The sequence below is a fragment of the Jaculus jaculus genome, chromosome 5 (assembly GCF_020740685.1).
Source record: "Jaculus jaculus isolate mJacJac1 chromosome 5, mJacJac1.mat.Y.cur, whole genome shotgun sequence".
Lineage (NCBI taxonomy): Eukaryota > Metazoa > Chordata > Mammalia > Rodentia > Dipodidae > Jaculus > Jaculus jaculus.
In genome coordinates, this window is record NC_059106.1 from 125,774,010 (window position 1) to 125,795,203 (window position 21,194).

The window sequence follows — 21,194 nt, forward strand, 5'->3', positions numbered from 1 at the left end:
CATTACAATCATTGTAATTACATATATACAATATCAACCTATTAAGTATCCTCCTCCCTTCTTTTCTCTACCCTTTATGTCTCCTTTTTACCTTACTGGCCTCTGCTACGAAGTATTTTCATTCTCATGCAGAAGCCCAAACATCTGTAGCTAGAATCCACATATGAGAGAGAACATGTGGCGCTTGGCTTTCTGGGCCTGGGTTACCTCACTTAGTATAATCCTTTCCAGGTCCACCCATTTTTCTGCAAATTTCATAACTTCATTTTTCTTTACCGCTGAGTAGAACTCCATTGTATAAATGTGCCACATCTTCATTATCCACTCATCTGTTGAGGGACATCTAGGCTGGTTCCATTTCCCAGCTATTATAAATTGAGCAGCAATAAACATGGTTGAGCACGTACTTCTAAGGAAATGAGATGAATCCTTAGGATATATGCCTAGGAGTGCTATCGCTGGGTCATATGGTAGATCAATCTCTAGCTGTTTTAGGAACCTCCACACTGTTTTCCACAATGGCTGGACCAGATTGCATTCCCACCAGCAGCATAGAAGGGTTCCTTTTTTTCCACATCCCCGCCAACATTTATGATCATTTGTTTTCATGATGGTGGCCAATCTGACAGGAGTGAGATGGAATCTCAATGTAGTTTTAATCTGTATTTCCCTGATGACTAGTGACGTAGAACATTTTTTTAGATGCTTATATGCCATTCGTATTTCTTCCTTTGAGAACTCTCTATTTAGCTCCATAGCCCATTTTTTGATTGGCTTGTTTGATTCCTTATTATTTAACTTTTTGAGTTCTTTGTATATCCTAGATATTAATCCTCTATCAGATATATAGCTGGCAAAGATTTTTTCCCATTCTGTAGGTTGCCTCTTTGCTTTTTCCACTGTGTCCTTTGCAGTGCAAAATCTTTGTAATTTCATGAGGTCCCAGTGATTAATCTGTGGTTTTATTGCCTGAGCAATTGGGGTTGTATTCAGAAAGTCTCTGCCAAGACCAATATGTTGAAGGGGTTCCCCTACTTTTTCCTCTAGCAGTTTCAGAGTTTCAGGTCTGATGTTAAGGTCTTTAATCCATTTGGACTTAATTCTTGTACATGGTGAGAGAGAAGAATCTATTTTCAGCCTTCTGCAGATATATATCCAGTTTTCAAAACACCATTTGCTGAAGAGGCTGTCTCTTCTCCAATGAGTATTTTTGGCATTTTTATCGAATATCAGGTGGCTATAGCTACTTGGGCTTACATCTGGATCCTCTATTCTGTTCCACTGATCTACATGTCTGTTTTTGTGCCAGTACCATGCTGTTTTTGTTACTATGGCTGTATCAGTCAGGGTTCTCTAGAGGAACAGAATTACTAGAATGAATTATTTTATAAAGGGAATTTATTGGATTAGCTTACAGTAGTCCAATAGCAGTTGCAGGCCTGAGAATCACCGAACCTGGTAGCTGCTCAGTCCACGTGGCCAGATGCCTCAGCAGTCCCGACCGGCACTGCAGATGGTGCCGGAAAACCTGGAGGCCTCCTGAGGAGCCAGAAAGCCTGGAGGCTTCCTGAGGAGCCGCTGGGTTTCGATCCACGTGGGTCTTCAGTTGATGTTGGTCTTTAGTCCGCACTGGTCTTCAATCCACGCTGGAAGGTAGGGAGCAGCTCCCGCAGCCAAGTGGAAGGAAGGAAGGAAAAAAAGGGAACTCTTCTACCCAGAGCTTCCTTATATCAAGTCCCTCTCTGAGCGGGACCGCCCACTCTGGGGGAAGGTCTCAACCTGGGGGAAAGACCTCCTCCTTTAGTTGATCCTTCCTAGAAGCAGCCTGTGGATTACTAAACAGATCAAGTTGACAACACCTTAACTATCACAAGTCCACCCCTTGTCAACTTGGCATCAAATCATGTCTCCTTACATCATACTTAATTTCCAAATGAAAACAGTAACAAGCTCATAATTCCGCCTAACATCGCATAACTATCACACGTACAACCGGAACCGCAAAATCTTCCCCCCAACACAAGCTTAGTCTCTAATACAATGGATCTAATATAAATTCAACAGTTTAGCTAATGATACAATCTTAATATTGGTGTAGATAGAACACTCTGTTATCAAGGCAGGACAGAAACATTGCAATCACAGTCCTCGTTTCTGTAACTGATCACGTGGCCTTAGCTGATATTTGTAACTGCCTTCTTCTACTACCCATTCTGTATTCCCTCCACCTTCAGCAAGCACCTCAGCAGGTCTTGGTTCTTTACCTGGAGGGGTAACCCATACCTTCATTCCTGAAGGATCTGGGCCATTTATCACACTACTTCTATTGGGTTGTTGCAGTCGTCCATTGACTTTGACAACAGGACATGGTAACACTAACAGACGCCCTAAAGGATCTCCTGCACTCCAGGCATACTCTTCCTTACCGCCATTGTGGAGGAGCAGCCCAATTTCCCCCTGGTAATCTGGATCAATCACCCCTGCAATCACTGTAACTCCTTTCTCAGCCTGTTCACTCAAGGGCATTAGGAGCCCAAAGTGACCAGGGGGAAGTCTTAGCTTCCAGTTCAATAGAATGTTCTTTGTGTCTCCTGGCAAAAGCACTCCCCCCTCTGGGACCAAGACTTGTAGTCCAGCAGAGCGTAAGGTTGCGGGAACAGGAAGCAAAAATCTAGCTAATGGGTCACTTGGGGTGATGGCAAGTGGGACCATTCCCATTTCCACCCCTTGATTCCTGGACCCGTGAATCCGGGCTATAGGAGAAACAGTACCATATATAGGACGCTGATTCAGAGCATATACAGCCTGCTGGAGGACACTCCCCCAGCCCTCCAAGCTGTTGCCACCCAGTTGGCGCTGTAGCTGTTTCTTCAAAAGGCCGTTCCACCGTTCTATCAAGCCAGCTGCTTCAGGATGGTGGGGCACATGGTAAGACCAGTGAATTCCATGATCATGAGCCCACTGCCGTACTTCCTTGGCGGTGAAGTGAGTTCCTTGGTCAGAAGCAATGCTGTGTGGAATGCCATGACGGTGGATAAGGCATTCTGTAAGCCCACGGATGGTAGTTTTGGCAGAAGCGCTACGTGCAGGAAAGGCAAATGCATACCCAGAATAAGTGTCTATTCCAGTAAGGACGAAACGCTGCCCTTTCCATGATGGAAGAGGTCCAATGTAGTCAACCTGCCACCAGGTTGCTGGCTGGTCACCCCGAGGAATACTACCATATCGGGGGCTCAGAGTCGGCCTCTGCTGTTGGCAAATTTGGCACTCAGCAGTAGCCGTAGCCAGGTCAGCCTTAGTTAGTGGAAGTCCATGTTGTTGGGCCCATGCATAGCCTGCATCTCTGCCACCATGGCCACTTTGTTCATGGGCCCATTGGGCAATGACAGGGGTGGCTGAGGAAGGAGGTTGACCACTATCCACAGAACGGGTCAGCTTGTCTACTTGATTATTAAAGTCATCCTCCAGTGAGGTCACCTTCTGATGAGCACTGACATGGGACACAAGTATCCTTATATCCTTTGCCCATTCAGAGAGGTCTATCCACATACACCTTCCCCAAATGTCCTTTTCACCAATTTTCCAACTGTGCTCCTTCCAAGTCCCAGACCATCCAGCCAAACCATTGGCCACAGCCCATGAGTCAGTGTATAACCGCACATCTGGCCATTTTTTCTTCCAAGCAAAATGCACAACCATATGCACTGCCCGAAGTTCTGCCCATTGTGAAGACTTCCCTTCACCACAGTCCTTCAGAGTTGTCCCAGAAAGGGGCTGTAATGCTGCAGCTGTCCACTTCTGGGCAGTGCCGACATAACGTGCTGAACCATCTGTAAACCATGCCCTAGATCTCTCCTCCTCAGTCAGTTGATCATAGGGCACGCCCCATGATGCCATAGGTGCATGCTTGGGGACAGAAGGCATTGCAACAGGAGTAGCAACCATAGGCATTTGGGCAACTTCCTCATGTAACTTACTCGTACCTTCAGGGCCTGCTCGAGCCCGATCACGTATATACCACTTCCACTTGATGATGGACTGCTGCTGTGAGGGCCATGGTGCTTTTTGGGGTCTCCTGGAATCAATGTCAATTCAGAGCCAGTGTCCAGTAAGCCCCGAAAGGTCTGATTATTTCCTTTCCCCCAGTGTACAGTTACCCTAGCAAAAGGCCTCAGGTCCCTCTGAGGAAGGATAGGTGTAAGTTTAATATTGAAACTTTTGGCAATTGTAGGGGGGTCCTTCCCCGAGGGAACCCGGCCAACCCTTCAATCAAGGGGCTCAGGATCTGTAAACTGGCTCAAGTCTGGAAACTGATTAAGAGGCCTTGATTCTCTGTTGCTATAATTCAAAGTGGCTTTATGTCCCCTTGCTGTGGAACTTTTCTGCTTATACAGATCAAGAAGAAACTCAGTAGGCTTCTTATCTATTTGACTTCTGGGAACACCATGATTAATCAGCCAACGCCAAAGGTCCATACGAGTCATACCTTTATGTGCATAATTTTGCCTATGCTGTCTATTATGAAAAACACGTTCACCCCGCCTTTGGCGATTCAGCGCTGCCACTTGGCCCTTGTTACCCCGAGATCCAGTTATGCCCATTGCATCTAAATCACCTAATGCAGCAACTGCAGCTCCCACTGTGAGGTCTTCTTTACATAAAAGAGCAATGATAGAGGACTTTAAGTATGCTGGCGCTCCCCTCACAAATCTGTTTCTTATGGTCTTAGTGAAGGGCACATCTTCTGGTCGCTCCCATTGTGGGGGCAAAGATGAGTTTACATGGCAAATCCACTCCAGCATTCCAAGTTCTCTGAGCTTTTTAATCCCTTCATCGACATTAAGCCAAGGGATATCAGGCAGCTCAAGCTCATTCACAGTAGGCCATCTTTGGAGCCATACTTCAGTCAACCAATCAAATAAACTCTTGGCACCCCTTCCAACTGCACGAGCTGCATTATTAAATCTAAAATCTCTGCTCAATGGGCCCATTTCAGTAAATTCAGCCTGATCTAATCTTATGTTCCTTCCTCCATCATCCCACACCCTTAAAATCCATTCCCACACATATTCCCCATGCTTCTGCTTGTACAAGTTAGAAAACTCCTGAAGTTCTTTAGGAGTGTACCTTACCTCCTCCTGTGTCACACTTTCTATCTCACCTTTAGGAGCCTGCCTAGCCTTTCGTCTGGTTATAGGCCTAGAGGCAAAGATGGGTGGGAACTGAGAATCACCAGCATTTTCTGCTGATTCCTCAGACAAAGAGGGATGAATTCCCCCAGGCAAGGGTGGGGAGGATAATCCTTCAGGATGTGGGGGTGGGGATACAACTGGTGCTAAGGGAGGGCAGGTCATATTTTCATCCAAAACATCTTCTTCAGAATCTAACACTTCAATGTCCCCAGTTTCTTCAGGGTCTTCCCACACATCACCATCCCAAGTCACAGGATCCCACTCTTTTCCAATCAGTGCCCTCACTTTAACTTCTGATAGTTGGTGAGGCTGGGATTTAAGCTTACGTTGCAAGTTAGCTAATCTCACAATGAGAGCTTGGGTTTGGTTTTCTGAAATTTGAGCCCTGTTCTGGCTAGAGAGGAGACTCTCCTCCAGGGCACCTTTAGAAACCTTGAGATCATGTATGTGGGTCTTAAGCTTGGAATTTTCCTTTTTGAGCTTCTGCTGTTCCCTCAGTACTTTGTCTAGAGATGCTAAAAGCAACCAACCAGCCTCATCATTGGTCTTACTTTTCCACAAATATTCAAATGTTTTAAATACAGAGTCACTAAATTCCTTGCTCCTCACAAGACATGAGTCAGGGTCACCAAATACATCTATCTCATGGAGTTCTTTAAAAAGTTCACACCATGGATTATTAGTGCCCTCTTTATTTCCAGTACAGGCACTCTCCTTATCACCAGTAGGGCCTTTGGTAGCACTGAAATTGGAGAGCCAACCCCAGATAGCACTAAGCCCATTAGAGAAATCCATCCTTACAATTCTGTTTCTCTAGAACCACTCCTGGTACCAAAATCTGTATCAGTCAGGGTTCTCTAGAGGAACAGAATTACTAGAATGAATTATTTTATAAAGGGAATTTATTGGATTAGCTTACAGTAGTCCAATAGCAGTTGCAGGCCTGAGAATCACCGAACCTGGTAGCTGCTCAGTCCACGTGGCCAGATGCCTCAGCAGTCCCGACCGGCACTGCAGATGGTGCCGGAAAACCTGGAGGCCTCCTGAGGAGCCAGAAAGCCTGGAGGCTTCCTGAGGAGCCGCTGGGTTTCGATCCACGTGGGTCTTCAGTTGATGTTGGTCTTTAGTCCGCACTGGTCTTCAATCCACGCTGGAAGGTAGGGAGCAGCTCCCGCAGCCAAGTGGAAGGAAGGAAGGAAAAAAAGGGAACTCTTCTACCCAGAGCTTCCTTATATCAAGTCCCTCTCTGAGCGGGACCGCCCACTCTGGGGGAAGGTCTCAACCTGGGGGAAAGACCTCCTCCTTTAGTTGATCCTTCCTAGAAGCAGCCTGTGGATTACTAAACAGATCAAGTTGACAACACCTTAACTATCACAATGGCTCTGTAGTATAGGTTAAAATCAGGTATGGTGATACCACCAGCCTCTTTTTTGTTGCTCAGTATTATTTTAGATATTCGAGGTTTTTTGTGATTCCAAATGAATTTTTGGATTGTTTTTTCTATTTCCATGAAGAAAGCCTTTGGAATTTTGATAGGGATTGCATTAAATGTGTAGATTGCTTTAGGTAAGATTGCCATTTTCACAATATTGATTCTTCCAATCCAGGAACAAGGGATGTTTCTCCACTTTCTAGTGTCTTCTGCAATTTCTTGCTTGAGTGTTTTAAAGTTCTCATTGTAGAGATTCTTTACTTCCTTGGTTAAGTTTATTCCAAGGTACTTTATTTATTTGATGCAATTGTGAACGGGAGTGATTCTCTGATTTCATCCTCTGTGTGTTTGTTGTTAGCATATATGAAGGCTACTGATTTCTGTGTATTTATTTTGTATCCTGCTACATTGCTGTAGGTTTTGATCAGCTCTAACAGTTTGCTAGTAGAGTCTTTAGGGTCCTTTATGTATAGAATCATGTCATCTGCAAATAATGATAACTTGATCTCTTCCTTTCCAATTTGTATCCCTTTTATGTGTGTCTCTTGCCTTATTGCTATGGCTAAGACTTCCAAAACTATATTAAATAAAAGTGGGGACAGTGGACACCCTTGTCTTGTTCCTGATTTTAGTGGAAAAGCTTCCAGTTTTTCCCCATTTAGTAATATGTTGTCTGTAGGCTTGTCATAAATAGCCTTTATTATATTGAGATATGTTCCTTCTATTCCCAGTCTCTGTAGGACTTTTATCATGAAGGGATGTTGGATTTTGTCAAATGCTTTCTCTGCATCTAATGAGATGATCATGTGATTTTTGTCCTTCAACCCGTTTATGTAATGTATTACATTTATAGATTTGCGTATGTTGAACCATCCCTGCATCTCTGGGATAAAGCCTACTTGGTCAGGGTGAATGATCTTTTTGATATACTCTTGTATTCTGTTTGCCAATATTTTGTTGAGAATTTTTGCATCTATGTTCATGAGGGAGATTGGTCTGTAATTTTCTTTTTTTGTTCTATCTTTGCCTGGTTTTGGTATCAGGGTGATGCTGGCCTCATAGAAGGAGTTTGGTAGAATTTCTTCTTTTTCTATTTCCTGGAAAAGCTTAAGAAGCAATGGTGTTAGCTCTTCCTTAAAAGTCTGGTAAAATTCAGCAGTGAATCCATCTGGGCCTGGGCTTTTTTTAGTTGGGAGATTATTGATAACTGTTTGGATCTCCATGTTTGTTATAGGTCTATTTAAGTGATTAATCTCATTTTGATTTAATTTAGGTAGGTCATATAGATCAAGGAAATCATCCATTTCTTTCAGATTTTCATATTTTGTGGAGTATCTGCTTTTATAGTATGTCCCTATGATTTTTTGAATTTCTCTGGAATCTGTTGTGATGTTACCTTGTTCATCTCTGATTTTATTAATTTGTGTGTCTTCTCTCTTTCTTTTGGTCAGATTTGCTAAGGGTTTATCAATCTTGTTTATCCTTTCAAAGAACCAACTCTTTGTTTCATTAATTCTTTGGATTGTTCTTTTTGTTTCTATTTCATTAATTTCTGCCCTAATCTTTATTATTTCTTCCCGTCTACTGATTTTTGGTTTGCCTTGTTCTTCTTTTTCCAAGGCTTTAAGGCAAAGCATTAGGTCGTTTACTTGTGACATTTCTAATTTCTTAATATAGGCACTTAAGGCTATAAATTTACCTCTTAGAACTGCCTTAATTGTGTCTCAGAGATTTTGGTATGTTGTGTTCTCATTATCATTTGACTCTATAAATTTTTTGATTTCCTTTTTGATTTCTTCATTGACCCATTCATCATTTAGTAGTGTATTGTTTAGTTTCCATGATTTTGTGTATGTTCTATGGCCTTTCTTGCTACTGATTTGTAGTTTAATTCCATTGTGGTCAGATAGAATGCAAGGAATTATTTCAATTTTCCTGAATTTGTTAAGATTTGCTTTGTGTCCTAATATATGGTCTATTTTAGAGAATGTTCCATGTGCTGCTGAAAAGAATGTATATTCTGCACCCTTTGGATGAAATGTCCTGTATATATCTGTTAGGTCCATTCCTTCTATGACCTCATTTAGTCCAGATGCCTCTCTGTTTATTTTTTCCCGGGATGACCTGTCAATTGATGAGAGTGGGTGTTAAAGTCACCCACCACCACTGTGTTTGGTGTTATCTGTGACCTTAGTTCTAATAGTGTTTGTTTGATGAATTTGGGAGCCCCCATGTTAGGTGCATATATGTTTAGGATTGTAATGTCCTCCTGTTGGAGTGTGCCCTGAATCAATATAAAGTGACTTTCCTTATCTTTCTTGACTAACGTTGGACTAAAGTCTACCCTGTACGATATTAGGATAGCAACCCCTGCTTGTTTTCTAGGCCCATTTGCTTGAAACACCGTCTTCCAACCTTTCACCCTAAGATAATGTCTATCCTTTGTAGAAAGGTGAGTTTCTTGGAGACAACAAATTGTAGGATCCTGCTTTTTAACCCAGTCTGCAAAACTATGTCTTTTCGTTGGGGCATTGAGGCCTTCGATATTAAGAGATATTATTGAAAGGTATGTATTTATGTTTGCCCTTTTTTTTTTTTTTGTGGTTCTGGTTCTACCTGCGCTCTCTTGTGTTAACTAGTATTTGAGTATTGCTTGTTTTTTCTAGGTTCCTTATATGTGTGCTTTTCCTTTTCTTCAGCATGGAGGATTCTATCAAGTATTTTCTGTAGAGCTGGTTTTGTCTTCAAATACTCCTTTAACCTGCTTTTGTCATGGAATGTCCTTATTTCTTCATCTATTTGAATGGATAACTTTGCAGGATAAAGTAAACTTGGTTGACAGTTGTTATCTTTCAGAACTTGGAATATATCACCCGAAGACCTTCTGGCTTTAAATGTTTGTATTGAATAATCTGCTGTAATCCTGATGGGCTTACTTTTGTAGGTAACTTGATTTTTCTCTCTAACTGCTTTCAATATTTTTTCTTTGTTGTGTGTGTTTGGAAGTTTGATTATAATATGGTGAGGAGAGGTTCTTTCCAGGTTTTGTCTGGCTGGGGTTCTAAAGGCTTCCTGTATCTGTATTGGTACCTCTTTCCCAATTTGGGGGAAATTTTCTTCTATGATTTTGTTGAAGACACCTACTATCCCTTTTGAGTGAAATTCTTCTCCTTCTACTATGCCCTGAATTCTAATATTTGATCTTTTCATAGTGTCCCGAATATCTTGAAATTCCCACTCATACTCTTCTATAAGCTTGTCTTTCTCTTTGTTGGACTGTATTAGATCTGCCACCTGGTCTTCTAGCTTAGATATTCTGTCCTCTCCTTCATCCATTCTACTGGTGAGATTTTCTACAAAGTTTTTTATTTCATTAACTGTGTTCTTCATTGCTAGTAATTCTGACTGGTTTTTCTTTATTATTTCTATTTCCTTATTCATGTCTTGTATTGCCTCCTTTATTTCATTAAATTGGTGTCCTGCATCTTCTTTGATTCCTTTGATTTCCTCTTTAAGTTCCTCTTTGACTCCTTTGATTTGTTCTCTGACTTCTTTGAACATATTTACAATCATTCTTTTGAAATCTTTCTCAGGCATTTCCTCTAACTCGTTCTCACTAGGGGTCATTTCTGATGCATTAATATTTTTAGGTGGATTTATATCGTCTTGCTTTTTAGTGTTTCTTGTGTTATAATGTATATATTTTTGCATCTTGGATTAAGTTAATGCTTGGATTTTCTAGCTAGCTGTGTATTCTTAGCTGTATCAATTGATTTGATGTTATATATTTTCAGGGTAGGAGCTTAAGGTGTTAGATGTGGCTCTCAAGACTCTGAGAGTATCTACAAAGGTGCTCCTAGGGGTTGAGTTTCCCTGCTATGGGAGTATTCAAGTAGGCTGAGTGGAATAAAACACCGGTAGATTCTAAAAGTTAACTAAACACTGTACCCATTCAGTCAAAAACAGCCCCAAGTATGTATGCCAGAGTAGTTATTATAACAACCAGATCCTCTATCAACACAGAGGTTAAGATTTCTGGTCTGTTGAGGGATCCCAGTCAGCTTGTGACCAAGTGAGACCCTTCCCTGGTGCAAACCCAGTTACCTTGGATGATTTTGGTCTCAGTCAAGTTGCTGCCTGGGTCGTCGGGCTGCTGTTCTGATTTCTGGAGCTGGGCACTGGCTTTTCCTGCGGGGCAAACCAAGCCTGGCAACTGTGGCCCTGCAGATCAGCACCCCCGCTGCTGGAACTGCTGCTGCTTCTGGGTCTGCTGTTGTTGCCACTCCTGGGTCTGCTGCTGCTGCCGCTCCTGTGTCTGCTGCTGCTGGGGCCACTGGTACCAGTTCCGGAGCTGCTGATGTTGTTGCCGAACTCTGCTCCTGCTTGGGTCCCGCTGTCAGCTCAGGGTGGCGTGGCCGGGTCCCGGGCCGCTGCTCTGTTCGCTGGAGCTGGGCTCAGGCGGTGGGGGAGGGGAGGGAGCCGAGGCTGCTCTGGTTCTCTCGCTGCTCCACGTGTTCCTCTACCTCGCGGTCTGCTCCTCCGCTGCTCACTGCCGCTCTCCCCTCATGTTTCCTGAGTTGCGGAGAGCGCGGTGTGAGGGGAAGCGCCCGCACCTGGCTTTTCCTGCGGCTGGAGCCGAGTCTGGCGGCTTTCTGGTGCGCCCCGCCGCCGCGGTTGGCAGAGCTGCCAGGGCCACTTTTGCCGGCCTGTGCGGGCTCTGGATGCTCTGGATGTCTCCTACTTCTCCGCTGCCGCTTCAGTTTCCTATACACCTCACTTTTTAGTAAAAGTGTGTATTTTGCTGAGGTTTTTTGGTCTTTTTTTCCCCCCAGGCTGCTTTGGCGTGGTACCTACACCACCATCTTAACCGGAAGTCCCTCAGTCCAACTTTAAACATCCCCATAATTTTTATCAACCCCAATGATGTTCAAACATTCCCATAGTTCAAGACCTTTTCACTGAGCCACAATACAAAAAAATCCCCTCAAAACCCATAACGACACAGAATCAATATTCAAACTGCAAAAGATGGCATTGAGCAGAGCAAAGAAATATTCAACCAATACAAGATTTAAAACAACCAGGACACACTTCAAACTCTGTAGCTTCAAGTCCAACAACTCTAGTCAGTGTCAAATCTCCAAGTCTGAGAATTCTAACCATCAACAGGTCTCTGGAATTCAAATCCCACCCCTTCAGCTAGGCTACTCACAGGCCTGGAAACCTTCATCTGGGGCTGGCAGCCATCTCATGTCCCGGCATCTCCACTGAGTCTCCACTACAACTTATGGTTCATCCTCATGGCCCCATGTGGTCTCCTTGTAGGCATCCAGCAAACCTGCTTCACACTGCTCATGGCCATTTCCAAAACACAAGACCATGTTGCAAACTCAATGACCCTCTCATGTATTTCTTATATTCCACAATATCAGGTAGGGTGCCGATTTGTTAATTCAGGAGAGAATAAAGCAGACTTTGAAGAACAGGACACTACTTGAGCACTCAGACCCCTTCAAAAGTGTCTACATTCTTTCTTTTGTCCCAGTGCTGGTCAGCTGGCCCAATCTTAAAGGTTATAATCTCTCAATTGTAGTTGAATGCACAGAAGTTTCACTCAAAGATTTCATTTTTTTTCTGTGCCATATCCCTCTGCTCATACCAGTCCATTTCTATGCAATGCAACCCTGCACAGCTTCTCAAGACACAACCACAACAGCAAGCCTCTCACACAAACTGCTTCTAGCCTAGTCCAGGTAAAGCTCTTTCTCACCCTCATAAGCCAAACCTCATAGTCCATAGTTCTTACTGCATTCAGGTCTTTCAACTCTGACCAGAATAGTCCACCAAGTTTTACTTATAGCACCGCAAGGCATCTCTTAGGCCAAGGTTTCGAATCCTTCCACATTCCCCTTGAAAATCAGCTCCACAAGACCCAAGCGACACAGTCAGGTGTCTAGCAGCAATCCCACTCCTTGGTATAAACATTACTGTTGCAGTCAGAGTTGCATTGCTGGCATAAATCACCTGACCAAGAGCAACTTTGGAAGGGTGGGGGAAGGTTTATTTTGTCTTACAGACGAGGGGAAGCTCCATGATGGCAGGGGAAAACAATGGCATGAGCAGAGGGTAGACATCACCCCCTAGCCAACATAAGGTGGACAATAGCAACAGGAGAGTGTGCCAAACACTGGGAAGGGGACACTGGCTTTAATACCCATAAGCCCGCCCCCAACAATACACTGCCTCCAGGAAGTGTTAATTCCCAAATCTCCATCATCTGGGAACCTGGCATTCAGAACACCTAACTTTATGGCAGACACCTGAATCAAACCAGCACAGACACCATTGCCACCAATTTCCCTTGAGGTGATTAGACTCAGTGAAATAAGCAGGTACAACAGGACCGACATGTAAGTGAGGGCCCTAAAGTGGTCCGAGTCATACAGACAGGAAGTAGAATGGTGGTTGTCAGAGCTGGTGGTGTTTCATGGTACAGAGTGTCCGTGTTAAGTGAAGAAAGGTTTCTGGAGATAGACAGTGACTGTCACTGAATAGCAATGAGAATGTACTCAGTGTCTCTGAGTGGCACTGGTACAGTGAGGCTGAGTGTGGGGCACACACCTGCAATCCCAGCACTCAGGAGGCTGAGACATGAAGGGTTGTGGATCTGAGCCAGCCTGGCTATAGACAGAGACCCTGTCTGAAAGAGAGAAAGAGAGCAAGAAAGGGAGTGAGAGAGAAAAAGATTAAATTGGTAAATTTAACATCAGGTGTGTTTAATCGCTTTTTTTATTATTGACAACTTCCATAATTATAGACAATAAACCATAATTCCCTCCTCCCTCACTTTCCCCTTCACAATGCCATTCTCCTTCATATCCCTCCCTCGTCTCAATCAGTCTCTCTCTCTCTCTCTTTTTGTTTTCCAAGGTAGGGTCTCACTCTAGCTCAGGCTGACCTAGAATTCACTATGTAGTCCCAGGGTGGCCTCAAACTCATAATGATCCTCCTACCTCTGCCTCTCAAGTGCTGGCATTAAAGGTGTGCGCAACAATGCCCAGCTTTCGGTCTCTCTTGTATTTTTTTTATATTTTATTTATTTATGAGAGAGAAAGAGACAGATAGAGAGAAAGAGAGAATGGGCATGCCAGGGCCTCTAGCCACTGCAAATGAACTCTAGACACAGGTGCCCTCTTGTGCATCTGGCTTATGTGGGTCCTGGGGAATTGAACTGGGGTCCTTAGGCTTCACAGGCAAATGCCTTAGCTGATATCTCTCTTGTTGTTTTTGTTGTTGGTTTTTTTTTTCTCCAGATAGGGTCTCACTCTAGCCCAGGCTGACCTGGAATTCACTATGGAGTCTCAGGGTGGCCTTGAAATCACAGCAATCCTCCTACCTCTGCCTCTTGAGTGCTGGGATTAAAGGCGTGTGCCACCACGCCCAGCTGTCTTGTATTTTGATACCTTTTATTTTGAAGGTATGAGATGGGGGAGCTGGAGAAATGATTCAGCAGGTAAGGCATTTGTCTACAAAGCCTAATGACTAAGGTTCAGTTCACCAGGACCCACGTAAAGCAAGATGCTTAAAGCAGCACACGCAACTAGGGTCCTGGGGGCACATCCACTATCTCTCTCTCTCTCTCTGCTTGCAGATAAATACTTTTTTAAGAAAGTATGAGATGGAGATTGTTGTTGGGTGAGAAAGAAGTCTTGGAATAGCCTTTTCATGTGTGTTTATTATTCTGATATGTTATATGTTTGTAAAACTGAAAAAATGAAGGTATTTACTATAAGGTCAAATTAACAATACTTTTCAATCATTCTGATGTATGTCTTCTTTAATGGCAAAAAGTTTTAAAACCTCGCTTTTAATCAACAGTGCCATTTTGTTGGTGGAATAATGTACAATGTCATTAGGTAACGTTTATTCTTTAAGAAATGTTCTGGGCTGGAGAGATGGCTTAGCGGTTAAGCACTTGCCTGTGAAGCCTAAGGACCCCAGTTCAAGGCTCGATTCCCCAGGACCCACGTAAGCCAGATGCACAAGGGGGCGCATGCATCTGGAGTTCGTTTGCAGTGGCTGGAAGCCCTGGCATGCCCATTCTTTCTTTCTCTCTCTGCCTCTTTCTCTGTCTGTCACTCTCAAATAAATAAAAATAAATAAATAATTAATTAATTAAAAAAAAATGTTCTGCTGTGATAATCGGCTTCATGGCCTGAAGATCTCATTCTAAGCTGTTGACCTGAGGATTTGGTCGGGATGACCTCCGCAGACAAAAACTCCCGGCCAGACACACAGAGGCAAAGGAAGAAGGGCTGTGTGATCCGCCCAGGACATGCTTCTGTTTTAAATCCACCAACTTAGCAAAAATTGTTGTTTGCTTTTAGACTGTGACTAATGACGTGACGTCATTCCCACTATCAGTCTGTTGTTTTTATAAATTAACCAGAGTTTTCATGTCCTTAATAAGTGTATTGTAAAACCTACCAGTTCTCCTTACTGGAGTGATGTCTAGGTCATTGTGTTCCCAAGCTTGTCATCCTTATGGCTCCCAGGTTTTATTCAGTGTGTAGATATGAGCTTAGTTGGCACTGATTATTAATTGTTTACCCCCTAGAAGCATCATACAATATGATAATATTTCCTAACAAGGTCTTCAGAATGTTCAATTGTCTATAGCCAGTTAAGCCGACTGCGTTCCTTTCCTCATGGTGGCCCAGTGTGCAGTGGCTGCAGACAGCAGCCTCCTTGGGAGTGGAGTAACCTGTTGCTCATGCAGGTGGCCCTAAGGGACCTTGAGGACCGTTTTTTGTAGACATCCATATTTCTGATCTCATGCTTTTCCCATTCTAGGCTCCACACAGGTATGGGGGGGCATCCTTGTGGGAAGCCCCAGGACACAGTGGCCAGGAATTACATTGGCCAGGTTAGCATGTCCTTCTGTACCAAGCTGCAGAATAAAGAGTGTGCGATTGAGGCCCTGCGCAGAGCCAAGTTCAAGTTTCCTGGCCTCCCAAAGATCCATATGTCAAAGAAGTGGGGCTTCACCAAGTTCAATGCAGATGACTTTGAAGATATGTTAGCTGAGAAACGGCTCATCCCTGATGACTGTGAGGTCAGACATATCCCAGTCGTGGTCCCCTGGACCAGTGGCAAGCTCTGCACTCTGAGGATTCCCACTGCTCCTATCTTAGCATCCACTCTCACTAATAAATCTCACAATACGATCAAAAAGCAAATGTTCCAGGCTGGGAAGATGGCTCAGTGGTTAAGGCACTTTCCTGCAAAGCCTAACAAGCCAGGTTCAATTCCCCAGTACCCACATAAAGCCAGATGCACAAGGTGGCACATGCATCTGGCACTTGTTTGCAGTGGCTAGATGCCCTGGCCCACAGATTCTCTCTTTTTCTCTTTCTCTCCCTTCTAGTTCTCTCTGCTTGCAAATAAAATATTTTTATTAAAAAAAAAAAGTGTTCAATCATATCAACCAAGCAATGACTTTCCTTTTCTCTATATATTTTTGGTGCGAGGGACTGAGCCTAAGGTTCTATGCATGCCTCATCAGCCCTACCACTGAGCAACATCCCCAGCACCAACGGTTGTTTTTAGGGCGATCAGCTCATTCTTCCACTGAGGTATCTCTATGTGGTGTGTGTGTGTGTGTGTGTGTGTGTGTGTGTGTGTGTGTGTGTGTTACCACCACCCACACCAACAGCCACTGGCATGAGCGGTAACTGCATTCTGTCAGTAACTTTAGAGGAGGAGACAGGAGGATCTCTAAGGCTTACTGTTAGCTTGTATAGCCCAATCAGCCAGCTCTGGGTTAAGGAGAGACCCTGTCTCAAAAATAATGTGGAAAGGGCTGGAGATATGGCTTAGCGGTTAAGCGCTTGCCTGTGAAGCCTAAGGACCCCGGTTCGAGGCTCGGTTCCCCAGGTCCCACATTATCCAGATGCACAAGGGGGCGCACGCGTCTGGAGTTCGTTTGCAGAGGCTGGAAGCCCTGGCGCGCCCATTCTCTCTCTCTCCCTCTATCTGTCTTTCTGTGTCTGTTGCTCTCAAATAAATAATTTAAATATATATATATATATCAATAATGTGGAACATGATGGAGGATGACACTCACTGAGATCCACCTCTAGCCCCCACATGCACTTGTGCTCACATGTGCACCCACAGACAGATGAGCACGCACACACGCACATTACACACACGCAAAAACCCACACATGTGGGCTGGAGAGATGGCTTAGCAATTAAGACACTTGCCTGCTGTGGTAGTTTGAATAGATGGCCCTCAATATATTCAGTGTTTTATGAGTTTGTAGTTTGGATCTGCAGCCACCTGGCTGGAGGAAGTGGATCTTAGGGTCCAGCCATAAGGTGTGGTGGTGGAGTTGAGATTTCAATCTAAAGATATGCAAAGTGCCCGAGTTCCTGAAGTGTGCTATGTTGTATTTGGCTTTTGGCTTAGGGCTTTTCCTCTCCCTGCTTGGACCTGTGAAGGCAGGCCAGCTTTTTCTGCCATTATGGAACTTCCCCTGGATCTGGAAGCTTTAATAAATCCCTTCCTCCATAACTGTGCCTGGTCTGGAAGTTCATCTCAACACACCTGAAGCTGTCTGCTATATGTGTAAAGCTTAAGGACTCATGTTCACCTCTCCAGATCCCATGTAAGCCAGACGCACTGTGTTGCAAGAAAAGGTTGCACATACTCACAAGGGGGCACATGTTTCTGGAGTTCGATCGCAGTGGCTGGAGGCCCTGGTGTGCCAATTCTCTCTCACTCACTTTCACTTTTGCATAAAAAAGGCAGTCTGAGCCAGGCATGGTGGCGCACACCTTTAATCCCAGCACTTGGGAGGGAGGCAGAGGTAGGAGGATTGCCGTGAGTTTGGGGCCACCCTGAGACTACATAGTGAATTCCAGGTCAGCCTGAGCCAGAGTGAGACACTACCTCGAAAAAACAGAAACAAACAACAACAAAAACAAAAAAGGCAATCTGTTGAGCTTGCCTCAAAAAAACCATATACACATACATATATATATACATATATATATGTATATATATGTATACACACACACACGTGAAAAAAAAAAACAGTTCTGAGGATTGGGTTCTGGATGCTTCACTCTCAAATGTGTTGGCTATGTGATCTGGCTTACTCAGCTCTGAGCTGTCATCCATGCACAGCATAGAGGGAAGTGGCTGCCTCCTTGGCATAGCTAATTCACTGTCCATTGTGTTTTTATGCTTTCTATCAACTCAGTTACTTGTTTCGTAGTTTAGTTTCCCTGCACCAAAAAGCATTTCTCCAACACCAACTTAATGTCAGACACCACAATTCATTTCTAACACTATCTACCTGTACTTGGCCCCTGACATCCCAGGTTAAAGGTCTTAATCCCATAGTACCACCCCTAGTTAAGTTGCCAGCCACAAATGGGTCACCAGGCCACCACCCTTGTGCCCAGCTGGCTGCACATTCAGGAGCTCCCATGCCAATCCCTTGGGTTGGACAGGATCGTCCAGTGGAATGGTCACAGAGATCGGGAAAGTGCTTTGCTTCTGGTCAGCATTTATCATAAAGGATGCTCACTGGCAGTTTGGGAGGGGCCCAGAGCTCTGGAGCATCTGTCCCCAGAGTGCAGTGTGCCACTCTCCTGACATGTGAATGTGTTCACCAACTTGAAAGCTGCCTGTGTTTTCTTTGTATTTTAAGGGTTTTGTTTAAATCAGTGGTCATTGAGAGTTAACTCAGTTCCCAACACCTCTCAAGAGGTGAGGCAGGACTGATAGCTTCAGCCCTCTCTTCATGGCTTGGTCTTGTTGATAACCAGCCTCTCTCTGAAGCTGGCTAGGTATTCCTGTGTCCCTTTACTCATCCAATTAGCATAGAAAGATTCTTGTGACTTCAAAGTTTTAGGAGCATTATGCTAGGTTCTCAGGGTAAAGGTCAAAAATGTGTTTGAAGTCACACCTTACTCACTTGATCTTGTGTACTGAGATTATTTTCACCTGAGGACCTTCATGTTTCTGGGTGGCTCTGTTTGCGGTGATTATGATGGAACCCAGGACATTAAGCATGCTAAGCAAGTGACCTGCTGCTGAGCTATATGCTCAGCCTTAATGAAAACGTTTTAAAGCCTCTTCCCCATTTTGCTTACTTTAGTGAAAATCAGATAGCATAATCCACATGTCCTCCAGTAAATCCTCTTCATCAGGAACAAGTGATTTGTGAATGTCACATGATGAGAAAGAGAGACAGATATAGGCAGCAAGCCACTCTGCACTCTGAGTGTGGGAATACCTTGACATATGGTCAAGAGCGGGCTGGTGATGATCTGAGCAATAAATATTTGTAAATTTTACTTCCTTAAGAAACCAAGTCATGGAAGAGCCTTGAGGTTAAGTGACTCATGGGCCCTAGGTTTCAGAGCTACAAAGTTGGGTGACAGCACCCTTGTCATTGAGAAGCCCACAGTTCCATCATCAATCCAGAGGGAAACATCAAAACTTCCATCATAAGGGTACAAATCTCATGGGGGTTGCGGGGGTGGGTGCTCAGGCCAGACCAGTGGCTCTAAATCTGTCATGAGTCATGGAAAAAAGGTGGAAGATAAACTTCCCAGAGGAAGTGATGCTTGTTGCTAAAATTTGAAGGTCACACTAGAGTCCTGACCTATGTTATGCCAACAAGGTTCAGGAAGCTGCCAGGAGTGGAGTGGAGTCACAGGGATGATCCTGAGGTTGGGCAGGAGGAAGAGAGGTCAGTGAGAGGCCATGGCACAGGTCTTCGTGTGCAAGACAAGGAGCTCTGACTTTATCCAGAAGGTCACGGGTGCCAGTGAAGAGCTAAGGAAGTGAGGGGTGTTAGGTCACATTAGAGCTTCAGAACAATCTCTCACAATAGAGTGAAGGGTGATATGGTTGGAGTTGCTGGGAGGCATGAGGCCATTCAGAAGGTTCAATGTTGCTGTGGAGTGGAGCAGAGAATGAGGCCTCCAGAAGAGGGCTATCTGGAGCCAGCCAAAGTGAAGGCCAAGGACACAGGCCCTGCAACAATGATCTCACTTACATACCAGCTACAAGTTTAGCTGTCCCTAGCCTTCTCATGTTAGACCAGCTGACCACATTTCATGGTCCCTACAAACTCTCTCGGTTTTTAAATTTCCTTAGAAAGATTCATGGGACTCAGGAAAGAGCTACATATAAGGGTCATGGTGTTTTGTAGCAAAAGGGTACAAATTAGAACTGATCAAAGAAAGGGGAGATTCGGGGGAAGTCAGGGAGGGCACCAAACAGGAAGCGTGTCCTCCTCCGTATCTTACCGTCTTCCCAGAGGGAAGTGTGACATACTCAAAAAGGATGCTTACCGGAGGTTTTTCAAGAAAAATTTTTAGCATTTTATTTTTATTTATTTATTACAAAGAAAGAGAGAGAGAGGAGAGAAATGGATGCTCCAGGGCCTCTAACCACTACAAATGAACTCCATATGCATGCACTACCATGTGCATCTGGCTTATGTGGGTTCTGGAGAATCATACCTGAGTCCTTAGCTTTCCCAGGCAAGCGCCTTAACCACTAAGCGATATCTCTGGCCCCTTACCTGGGTTTTGATGTGTTGCCTGAGCCTCAACAATCAGGGTTTTACTGGATGCTGTTCCATCTTCATAGGTGATGGATCATTAGCCGTGTGATTGAACTCAGTTCCTCTAATGACACACTGGTTTCTGGGATCACCAGCTCCCCTCCCGAGTTCCAAGTTAGCTTAGCCATCTAGTGGCCACAATGAGGTACCTCTTTAAAACTAGGAGCTCTGGTCCCGAGAGCATACCACAAGTGACACTTCTATGACCCAGGAAATCCCAAAGAGACTTGTATCGCCTGAACACTGGTCAGCCACAGGTCTCAGGATCTGGAGTGGAAATGCAGAGAGAGGTGTTGGCTATGCTGGAAAAGTGTGGGGGCAAGTAACAATGATGGGGGTGTGAGGGAAGAGTGCTTGGGAAGCAGAGCCTGTTCTTAACGTCTCCTTGGCTGTTCTACAAGTAGCCTAGTCTTGGCCAGCTGTGCCAACTGGGCTTAGATAAGGTAATGCAAGCTACACCCAATCAGGCCGCCCCCTTTCTCACTTCATTTTCCTAGGTCCATGTCTTTTTTTTTTTTCCTGGCTCCAAATAGAACCTATCTATGTGGTGTTGAATTCTGGGATCACAAGATGAAGCCAGTAAAGACCTACAAACAGTTGATCCATACTTTTGTCTCTTGACAGCTCTGAGGCAGATTTGGTCACAGCGTGCTTAAAAGTTTTGGGTTAGACTATGTATGGAGAAACCTTTAAGCCAAACTTAAAATATGTATGGATGCAGCCTTGGGACAAATTTTTTTTTTTTTTTTTTTTTTGGCTTTTTGAGGTAGGGTCTCACTCTGGTCCAGGCTGACCTGGAATTAACTCTGTAGTCTCAGGGTGGCCTTGAACTCATGGAGATCCTCCTACCTCTGCCTCCCAAGTGCTGGGATTAAAGGTGTGTGCCACCACGCCCGGCTTGGGACAAATTTAATTGCTG

General features: G+C 44.3%; 1 non-coding gene across 1 annotated transcript; it reads left to right on the forward strand.

Annotated features, from left to right (window-relative positions):
• Nucleotides 1-15,297: 15,297 nt before the first annotated feature.
• Nucleotides 15,298-15,431, forward strand: LOC123461271. The gene has a single exon (XR_006637558.1). It is a non-coding gene; the product is annotated as a small nucleolar RNA SNORA70 (small nucleolar RNA).
• The last annotated feature ends 5,763 nt before the right edge of the window (nt 15,432-21,194 follow it).